Source organism: Primulina tabacum, chromosome 16, assembly GCF_025594145.1.
Source record: "Primulina tabacum isolate GXHZ01 chromosome 16, ASM2559414v2, whole genome shotgun sequence".
In the NCBI taxonomy this organism is placed as follows: Eukaryota; Viridiplantae; Streptophyta; class Magnoliopsida; order Lamiales; family Gesneriaceae; genus Primulina; species Primulina tabacum.
The window spans coordinates 6,078,258-6,090,498 of NC_134565.1; the positions used below are offsets into that span (position 1 = coordinate 6,078,258).

At 28.2% G+C, this 12,241-nt stretch overlaps 1 non-coding gene and 1 pseudogene across 1 annotated transcript; one reads left to right on the forward strand and one right to left on the reverse strand.

Annotated features, from left to right (window-relative positions):
- Window positions 1–179: 179 nt before the first annotated feature.
- On the reverse strand, window positions 180–11,872 carry LOC142529342 (uncharacterized; annotated as a pseudogene).
- LOC142530266 (small nucleolar RNA R71) lies at window positions 9,250–9,360 on the forward strand. Its single transcript, XR_012816105.1, has one exon. It is a non-coding gene; the product is annotated as a small nucleolar RNA R71 (small nucleolar RNA).
- Window positions 11,873–12,241: the final 369 nt, after the last annotated feature.

A 12,241-nucleotide genomic window follows, 5' to 3' on the forward strand; every position in this document is an offset into this window, starting at 1 on the left:
AGGGAAAGGGCATCTAAGCTTGATTCTTACGTGTTGCATCAATTATGTCTTATTCCTAGTGAACTATGGTCGTACACATGTATGGATATTATTTTAGTATTGACTAGGTCTAAGAAGGCGAGGAACTTAATTTTTGTGATGCTTAATGAAATTTTATTAATGTCATTTTGTATCATTTGTTATTTATCGTATGGAGCAATGTATGAATACATAGGAAAGGCGACCGTGAAGTTGGGAATTCCAGTAATGATGAAGCGAGCACCTAATAACGTCTACAAACATGAATTTAAAGGTAAGCATGTTGATAATTTAATTCTTTTTATTATTAACTTGCTTCGTTTTTGCGTAGGTAGACAAGATTTGAGGACAAATCTTTTTGAAGAAAGAGAGTATGATACGAATCTGACCGAGCGTGGCGTGCAAATGATTGGAAGGAGATTTAGAGAGTGTCGTTGTTTCGGACCTTCATGCTCAATAATGATTAATCAAGCATATCCAAGCAAGTTGTGGAGTTCAACAAATAATATAATGAAGGAATCCCGAACAACTAAGCATATGAGTGAAAAATGGTCCAAGAGAAGTAAAAGTTAGTTGCGGGAAAGTAAAAGTTAGATGCAAAAAATAAAAGTTAGTTGCGATAAAGTAAATGTTAGATTGTTAGATGTTAGTATTAAATCATAATATTTCATTTAGAACAACCGGCAGAGCCACGCTATCGTCTAAATGAAATATTATGATATTATTATTAGTATTATTATTATTATTATATATATATATATATATATATATATATATATAATAAGTGATGAAATATTTATTTTATCAAAATTAAACAACAAATCAAGATAACCACTTTAATGGTATCAAGCATTTGATGTAAATTGATAACAACAAATAATTCAATTTTATACCTACAATAAAAATAAGTTAGCTAAATGAAAAGAAATAAAGAAAGAATATACAAAATATAAACAATCTTACTTCACCAAGAATGCATCCTCTTCACCTTGACATAATAGATTTAGCTTGTCATAAGCTTATTTTTTATCAACACTAAAATATCACTCATAGTTGAGAACATGAAAGAAAATATATTGGAATTTAGAACTTTGATACACACTAACACTATATTTTACAATGAGATAGAATGATTCTCAAGCTAGCACAAGACCTCTATTTATAGGCCAAATGAGATAAAGGGTCAAAATTTTTATTAATGCCATGTAGTTGCAATAGTATTCTTTGTCTCCTCCAAGTTCAATTCCATTTCCCTTCTTTCAATGCTTTGTTCCACAACTTTAATCACCGAATTTGACTCTGCTCAAAACGGCAAACATGTGGAGAATTGTCTGTAGATGAATTTGGCCACTTGGTTCACCTCATTTGGTTAAATATTGAAATAGTTATGATTTTTTTACTATATGCTGGTCATAGTAAAAGTAAATTGATCATCCTTTTGATATTCGCACAATTTGATCATCTTAATGGATTTTTTAGGCAATCATGTCTTCTGCAAAGTTGTAGATAATTTCTCAAGGATTCCAAACATGTTTGAGTCACCTCCATTTGAATTTTCTAGCTTGAGTTATCATTATTTTACCAACACGTAGAAAACCTGAAAATAAAACATATTTAGTAAGACAAGTAAATATAAACAAACAATACTATAATAACATAATTTTATAATTTTAATGAAACTTAAATTTTAAAATACAGGTTTTAACATATAATAAATTATTAATTTTAAGTTTCATCACACCCCCACACTATCTTATTACTAGTCCCTTAGTAATAAACTTTATCGGAAAATCACAACCTAGATTCTTTATTCCTTTTATATATTCAAATACAAACATATTTATTAAAAATAAAATCATATACTGATTTATGTATATATATATATTTTTTCGTTTAATATAATAATATATAATTAAATGTCTTATTATAATATAGTCAAAAAGATAATTCACACCACCCACCATAACATGTATAATATCAAGAATATTATTGTAAAAGCCTCAACTCCATATATTCTTTCAGGACAAAATATTTAAGGAATAGCTAGTTTTCACTCATGGAGTTGGAATGAATATTAACTCTCATTGAAAAAGGCTAAGTATTAAAGCAGATAATTAATTAAACTAATATTGAAAACAAAATAGGAAATTTTACAAAGAATAAAATCCCCATTTTTTTTCTTATCTAGCACAAACAAATCTTTTTGTTTGTTTTTTTTTTTGAACACAATATTGATGTTTTTAGAACACATTGATAGTACATCAATCAAATCTAAAAAAATTACAATGAATAAAGTATTTTGCAGTCCGTTATATATTTACTTCTTTTTTTTTCTTTTTTCAATAAATATTTTTTTTAGGGGAGTTATATTCTTGTAATTAACCAGTTTTTAATAATCAAAAAAGTTTATTAATTGTTTTTTCATTTCTCACCACTCACTCACAAAAGATGTGTGAGTATATATTATACTTTTACAAAAGAATTCTTTCAATTATACATGTTAACAACCATACAAACCATATCTTTTAACTATATTCTCATAAAAATTTTAGAAATTATTTTATTTGAAAACACTTACAATTATATATATATATATATATATATATATGAACACATCTATTATATATTTTATATTAATTGATCAAAATATATATATAAATTGGTACATATGAAAAACTAATTTTTCTTTTAGTCTGTATTTTGAATATAATGAATATTAAAATCTAGTGTATTGTGATTTTTCAATAATTATTAACTAATGCATCTCATGTGCATTTTACTGACACCTTACTCGACATTGAACTAAAAATTATTATTATTATTACTATATATAAGTATATATTTTAATTTTTATATAAAAAAACTAAGAGGAGAAGAAGAAGAAATTATTCATACCTTAAAGAAAAACATTAAAACATACCGTTGAATCACAAGTTTAGCATCACATGAATTTTCTTTTCTTACTTTTGGATGTTGGCCAATTAAGTTGAGATAAGGATGGATCTGGTTCATGACTAAATCCTTGCAGTAAATCAATAAGTTTGCCTTCACTTGTAGCAGAAACTAACATCATTCGCGAATCTAATGAAATAAATCTCTGTTGCACAACATCATCAAGAAACGATAACAGTTTATCATAATAATTGTTAACATTTAACAAACCAATTGGCTTATTGTGGATATTTAATTATGCCCAACAAACAGTATGAAATATTTCTTCCAAAGTACCGAAACCTCCTGGCAAAGCAATGAAAGCATCTGAATGTTCAATCATTTGAGTAATTCGTTCATACATGTTGTCCACTTTCATTTCTTCTCCTATTGTTGGTCCTGTAAGATTGGCTAAGGTAATCGGAATAATGCCTAAAACTTCACTTCCACCTGCAAGAGCAGCTTTTGCAACTTTTCCCATGAGGCCAACTTCACCACCACCATATACCAAATGAATCTTTTTTTTAGCAAGTGTTATTCCAAGATTTTCTGCTACTTCTTCATAAATTGAATCTTTTCCTGCACTAGATCCACAAAATACACAAATATTTTTTATTTTACTTACCGTGGACGTTGACATGTTGAGAAATATGTTTTTTGTAATTGTTAGATCACATAATATGAATTTATAAGCGTAACATGCCAAAAGTCAATATTTGAACAGGAAATTATTATTATTAAAAGAAAATAAAAATGACAAAATTAAAACAAATATATGCAGCGTAGTTGTGATTGTGGCTCACATCTTCCACTGATTTTACGTTCAGTAACGGCTTCAACGCCTACTATGAGTCGAGGATATGCTTCCCATCCAATTTTCTTATAAATTGGCAAACATGGTCTTTTAACGTCAGATTCCCAAGACGAAATTGTGTATATATATTTACTTATCTAAATAGATATGCGTTACTACAGTAGGATCTTTATAAGGCTGATTCCACCGTCCATATTGATATTCCTCCTGTTGAAATTGCCACCATAGTTTAAGAAGTTCATTTTTCACGTACCCACTAAAATGCGTATCAAGAACCTCTAGAAAATTATCCAAAGGATCTTTACTCAGACCATTCTTAATGAATAAAATTTTATCTTCTCTATTCATTGATGTCATTCCAACATTTTTGCATTTTCCCTTACAAGTCCACCTTGCACATTTATGACATCCACCTATACGTTTAGCTCTTCGCTTTTTGGCATATATGCTTTTACCAAATCCTGGCATATGTCTTATTATTAATTCACTTGCTTCCCCAACCAATCGGACTTTTGCTTCAATTATCAAACGACATCATTCGGTATGCCATATGACATCATCAATCTTAGCCGCTCAATCTAGCTTCATAAATTTTTTTCAACGCATTATTAGGTAAACAAGCAAAATATTTAGGAAGATTCATAATACACGCATCCATATTATTATTATTATATATATTTCAATTATTTTGGGAAAACTGAAGAAACCGACTTAAACAGTCACGGAGTACCGTTATCCGCCACTTAACCGGGAAATGAACTAGAATCTGCAAAACAAAATGAAAATATCAAACAACTATTGTGGATCATATAAAGGCATAAACTCATTATTAAGAATTTCATTTTCTATAAAAGGCTTAAGTCTTTGCCCATTAACTTTAAACACGTCATTATTTTTAGGATTTTCAATATCAACAGCACCATGATGATAAACAAATTTGACTATAAATGGTCCTGACCACCTCGATTTTAGTTTACCTGAAAATAAATGCAAACGAGAATTATAAAGCAAAACTTTTTGTCCAATTTCAAATGACTTTCTCATAATATTTTTATCATGAAAGGCTTTAGTTTTATCTTTATAAATCTTTGAATTTTCATATGCATCATTTCTTAATTCTTCAAGTTCATTTATTTGCAATTTTTTTAATTTAGATGCATCATCTAAATTAATATTAAATGCTTTAATTGCCCAATAAACTTTATGTTCAAGTTCAACCGGTAAATGACAATGCTTACCAAAAACTAACCTATATGGTGACATCCCTAATGATGTTTTAAATGCAGTTCTATATGCCCATAATGCATCAGTTAATCTTAAAGACCAATCTTTTCGATTTGGATTAACTGTTTTTTCTAAAATTTGTTTTATTTCTCTATTTGCAAGTTCAACTTGACCATTACTTTGAGGATGATATGGGGTAGAAACTTTATGTGTAATGCCATATTTTCTTAACAAAGAAGAAAATGATTTATTTATAAAATGACTTCCCCCATCACTAATTATTGCTCTAGGTATTCCAAATCGGCTAAAAATATTTTCTTTTAAAAATTTTATAACAAATTTATGATCATTAGTTCTACATGCAATTGCTTCAATCCATTTTGAAACATAATCAACAGCGACTAAAATGTACGTATATCCAAAAGATAATAGAAATGGACCCATAAAATCTATCCCCCAACTATCAAATATTTCAATAATTATGATTGGATTTAAAGGCATCATGTTTCGTTTTGAAATTGATCCCATTTTCTGACAATTTTCACAAAATTTACAAAATAAATGCGTATCTTTGAATAAAGACGGCCAATAAAATCCAGATTGTAAGATTTTTGTAGTTGTTTTATTGGATGAAAAATGACCTCCACATGCTTCAGAATGACAAAATTTAATAACATTACTTACTTCATTGTCGGGTATGCATCGTCGAAAAATTTGGTCAGGACAATACTTAAATAAGTAAGGATCATCCCAATAAAATTTTTTAACTTCTATCAAGAATTTATTCTTATCCTGTGAATTCCAATGAGAAGGCATTTTATTTGTCACAAGAAAATTTACAATGTTAGCAAACCAAGGCATAATAGTAGCATAAAACAACTGATCATCTGGAAAATTTTCATTTATTCGTATTTCATTATGAGATGATTCAGTCATTATTCTAGATAAATGATCGGCTACAACATTTTCTTTTCCTTTTTTATCTTTAATTATAATATCAAATTCTTGTAACAATAAAATCCACCGTATTAATCTTGGCTTAGCATCTTGTTTATTTGATAAATATTTTATGGCAGAATGATCGGTGTAAACAATAGTAGTAGAACCAATTAAATAAGATCGAAACTTATCTGATGCAAATACTACTGAAAGTAATTCTTTTTCAGTAGTTGAATAATTTATTTGGGCACTATTTAAGGTTCTACTAGCATAATAGATTGCATAAGGTTTTCCTTCTTTTCTTTGTCCTAACACAGCTCCTATAGCATAATCACTTGCATCACACATTAATTCAAATGGTAAGGACCAATCTGGAGGTTGTAAAATAGGTGATGTAACTAAAAGATTAATAATTTTTTTAAAAGTATTTTCACATTTCTGAGTCCATTCAAATTGTGTATCTTTTGTTAAAAGATTTGAAATTGGTTTAGATATTATGCTGAAATTTTTTATAAACCTTCTATAAAATCCTGCATGACCCAAGAATGATCGAACTTCTTTGACCGTTTTTGGTGATGTTAAATTAGCAATAACTTCAACTTTGGCTTTATCAACTTCAATTCCTTTTTCAGATATCACACGTCCTAAAACAATCCCAGATTTAACCATATAATGACATTTTTCCCAATTTAAAACAAGATTTTTTTCTTCACATCTTTTTAATACTTCTTCTAGATTTTTAAGACAATTTTCAAATGAGTTTCCAAAAACAGTTATATCATCCATAAAAACTTCTACATATTCTTCAATCATATCACTGAAAATACTTAACATGCATATTTGAAAAGTAGCCGGAGCATTACATAAACCAAATGTCATTCTTTTAAATGCAAAAGTTCCGAAAGGACAAGTAAAATTAGTTTTTTCTTGATTTTCTAATGATATAGGTATTTGATAATACCCCGAATACCCATAAAAAAAAACAGTAATAAGAATTTCCTGCTACTTTTTCTAGAATTTGATCTAAAAATGGTAGTGGGAAATGATCTTTTCTAGTTACATCATTTAATTTTCTATAATCAATACACATACGCCAACTAGATGGAATCCTAGCTTGTAATAACTCTCCCTTTTCATTTTTTATAACAGTGATGCCGGACTTTTTAGGTACTACTTGTGTTGGACTTACCCATTTACTATCTGAAATTGGATAGATAATTCCAGCGTCTAATAGTTTTAATACTTCATTCTTAACAACTTCCTTCATGCGTGGATTTAACCTTCTTTGTGGTTGTTGATATGTTTTAGCATTTTCTTCCAAGTGAATTTTATGTGTACAAATTAAAGGATTCATACCTTTTATATCTTTCAAAGTCCATCCAATTGCATTTTTATATTTTTTAAGTAATTTAATCAAATCTTCTTCTTGATTTCGCAAAAGAGTGGAAGAAATTACAACAGAAAATGTTTTATTTTCACCAAGAAATACATATTTCAATTCTAATGGTAAAACTTTTAATTCAAGTTTTGTATTATCATCTTTTTTAAAATTATTTTTAGACTCAAAACTTTCTATTGAAAAAACTTCAGATTGTTGATTTAAGTTTTCTTCTTGTATATTTTCTTCCACAATTGTTTCAATTTCATTATCATATTCATTTTCATTAATACTTGGTTGTTTACATAAATTGAACACATTAAGTTCTAGAGTCATATTTCCAAAAGACAATTTCATTATTCCATTTCGACAATTAATTAAAGCATTTGAAGTTGCTAGAAATGGTCGTCCCAATATTACTGGAATTTCATTATGTACTTCTATTGGTTGTGTATCCAAAACAATAAAATCTACAGGATATATGAATTTATCAACTTGAACCAACACATCTTCTACAATACCTCTAGTATTTTGATTGACCTATCCGCCAGTAAGAGAGTAACAAAACTGAGTTTTAATTATCCTAAATTAAGTTTTTCATAAACTGAATAAGGAAGTAAATTCACACTTGCTCCCAAATCCAACAAAGCTTTTTTAATTTTATTTTCTCCAATAATACATGAAATTGTTGGACAACCAGGATCTTTATATTTTAAACTAGAATTATTTTGAAGAATAGAACTTACTTGTTCAGCCAAGAATGCTTTTTTCTTCACATGCAATTTTCTCTTTACAGTACATAAGTCTTTTAAAAATTTTGCATAAGAAGGTACTTGTTTTGATAGCATCTAATAATGGAATATTTATCTTCACTTGTTTAAAAACTTCATAGATATCAGAATCACTTTTTTGTTTTTTATGATTTGTTAATGCATGAGGAAATGGTGGAGGTTTATTTGACTTATTTACTATTTCAGATGATTTATCATTCACCATATTATTCTTAAAATTTAAGGTATCATCATTCTCAAAAGTATCAGGATTATCATCCTTACTCTTTGATTTTAAATGATCCTTGTTTTCATTACTATATGGATCATTAACTATTTTATCACTTCTAAGGGTAATAACAGATTTTATTTGATCAAATTTTTCATTTTTTAATTCTTGATTTTGATTTTTAGGATTAGGTTGAGGTTGAGATGGAAATTTTCTTTTTTCATGAATATTAAGTGCAGATGCAAATTTTGCAAGAGTTTCTTTCAAATCACTCATAGATTGACTGTTTTGAATATTGATAGACTCTTGTTTTTGGATAAATGCATGAATTACATCTTCAAAGTTTTTTCTTGGAGGTGTAACATAAGAAATATAACCTTGATGATTTTGGTTATTTTGAAAATATTGTTGTGACGATTGTGCATTATTATCATTCCTCCAACTAAAATTAGGATGATTTTTCCATCCAGGATTATATGATGGTGAAAAAGGATCTGGTATTGGTTTTTTATAATTGTTAACATAATTTGCTTGTTCATGGAGACATTCTTTAAATGAAGGTAATCTTGGACAATCTTTTGTAGCATGATCATGTGTATCACATATATGACAAACAATTTCTTGAATACTTTTTAATTGACCACTCTTTTTCATTTCTAATGACTCAATTTTTCTTGCTAAAGATGCAAGTTTAGCTTGAATATCTATATCATATTTAAGATTATAGATACCACCCCCATTTGTTGAATTATTGTTTTTAGTTGTTGGTGGTTCTATTGTGCCTATATTATCCCAATTTTGAGCATTTTCTGCTAATGAATCCAAATATTCCATAGCTTCATTTGGGTTTTTATCTTCAAAAGTTCCATTACACATGAATTCTATCATTTGCCTATCTTTAGGTATTAGACCTTAATAAAAGTGAGAAATTATTCTCCATGTTTCAAAACCATGATGTGGGCATGTATAAAGTAATTCTTTATATATATCCCAACATTGATAAAACGTTTCTCCTTGTTTTTGAGAAAAAGTTGTAATTTGTCTTTTAAAAGAGTTTGTTCTATGGGAATGGAAAAACTTTTTGAGAAATTGTTGTTGCATTTCTTCCCATGATCTTATTGAACTTGATCTTAAATTTTTTAGCCATTTTTTAGCTTTATCTTTTAAAGAAAAAGGGAAAAGCTTTTATCGAACTATATCCATGCTACAATTTTGATCATTATAAGTATTACAAACTTCCTCAAATTCTCTTAGATGCAAATATGGATTTTCAGAATCTAAGCCATGAAAATTTGGTAAAAGTTGAATAATTTGAGGTTTGAAGTTGAAATTAGATGCATCAGGAGGAAAAACTAAACAAGATGGGGCACTAGTTCTAATAGGGTTCATATGGTGCCTAAGTGTTCTAAATTGATTATGTTCTTGATTATTATTATTATTATTATTGTTATTATTATTATTATTATTATTATTATTATTATTATTATTATTATCATTATCTTGATTATTTGAATTATCATCCATGTTTAAATTATTTTCAGATACTCGAATAAGTCTACCACTTTTTTTTTGACTCCAAATACTCATACAAAAAAAACAACACAATACTTATAAATAAAACGTAATTAACAAATATAAACTTAATTTATACCTCCCCGGCAACGGCGCCAAAAACTTGCTACTACTTAAATAATAATTCACCCAAGTGTAGGTTGTCTGCAAGTAATATATTTCGTAAGTACGAGATCGATCCTCAGAGAGGTTATTTTGAGTTTAAATTTATTAATTTATAGATTACCAAATGCAAGAATGAAGTTTACAAATTATAAATTTTGTCAAGGCTTAAGGATTTATTCTTGGTTTATGTAATATTGTTTAACTAAAAGTAAGAAAAAAAGAAACCACCATAAATAATGGTTCCAAGAAAATTAAACACACACATAATATAATATAGTTCCCACTATAGAAAATACCGAATTAACCGATATTTTATATATGGTACCTATGATTATAATTATAACTATATAAATAAATAATTGCATAAAGTAAATGTTAAATTAAATCATTATATTTCATTTAGAACAACCGGCAGAGCCACGCTATTGCTTAAATGAAATATATTGATTTAATAAGTTAGTTGCGGTAAAGTAAAAGTTAGTTGCGATAAAGTAATTGTTAGTTGCGGAAAAATAAAAGTTAGTTGCGAGAAAGTAAAAGTTAGATGCGAAAAATAAAAGTTAGTTGCGATAAAGTAAATGTTAGATTGTTAGATGTTAGTATTAAATCATAATATTTCATTTAGAATAACCGGCAGAGCCACGCTATCGTCTAAATGAAATATTATGATATTATTATATAAATATATATATATCTATATATATATATATAATAATAAGTGATGAAATATTTATTGTATCAAAATTAAACAACAAATCAAGATAACCACTTTAATGGTATCAAGCATTTGATGTAAATTGATAACAACAAATAATTCATTTTTATACCTACAATAAAAATAAGTTAGCTAAATGAAAAGAAATAAAAAAAGAATATACAAAATATAAACAATCTTACTTCACCAAGAATGCATCCTCTTCACCTTGACTTAATAGATTTAGCTTGCCACAAGCTTACTTTTGATCAACACTAAAATATCACTCATAGTTGAGAACATGAAAGAAAATATATTGGAACTTAGAACTTTGATACACACTCACACTATATTTTACAATGAGATAGAATGATTCTCAAGTTAGCACAAGGCCTCTATTTATAGGCCAAATGAGAAGGGTCAAAATTTTTATTAATGCCATGTAGTTGCAATAGTATTCTTTGTCTCCTCCAAGTTCAATTCCATGTCCCTTCTTTCAATGCTTTGTTCCACAACTTTAATCACCGAATTTGACTTTGCTCAAAACGGCAAACATGTGGGGAATTGTCTGTAGATGAATTTGGCCACTTGGTTCACCTCATTTGGTTAAATATTGAAATAGTTATGATTTTTTTACTATATGCTGGTCATAGTAAAAGTAAATTTGTCCTCCTTTTGATATTTCCACAAGTTGATCATCTTAATGAACTTTTTAGGCAATCATGTCTTCTGCAAAGTTGTAGATAATTTCTCAAGGATTCCAAACATGTTTGAGTCACCTCCATTTGAATTTTCTAGCTTGAGTTATCATTATTTTACCAACACGTAGAAAACCTGAAAATAAAACATATTTAGTAAGACAATTAAATATAAACAAACAATACTAAAATAACATAATTTTATAATTTTAATGAAACTTAAATTTTAAAATACAGGTTTTAACATATAATAAATTATTAATTTTAAGTTTCATCAGTAAGATGGACTGAAAGTTCAAATAGGTTAAATTATTTGTTTTAATATTGTGCTTTCTGGTCACTATGTTTTATTCATGTTACCATGAATGTAAATCAATATTATATGACTTTAATTGTAGGTTGTTATTAGTTGTGTGACAATGGATACGCAAACGTAAATGGATTTTTGACTCCATATAGACGAGTACCATACCATAGGGATGCTTGGGGCAATCGCACATGTGCCCCACAGAATTTTAAAGAGCTGTTAAATTGGAGACACAGCAAAGCGAGAAACGTGATAGAAAGAGCTTTTGGTTTGCTTAAAAAAAGATGGGCTATCATGCGAAGTCCTTCTTTCTACCCATTGAAAACGCAAAATAGAATCATTATGGCTTCCATTTTGTTACACAATTTCATCCGATCTCAGATGCCGGACATGCTTCTCGAATACATGGAAGATGACACAGTAAACCCACCTTCCGAAACCGATGATGAATTCGTTGACAATTTCAATTCCTCTACTGCGTGGGAAATGTGGAGAGATAACTTTGCGATGTCGATGTACCCCAACTAATACAAAGTTGTTTCTTTTTTGGAAGTGTGTTTGT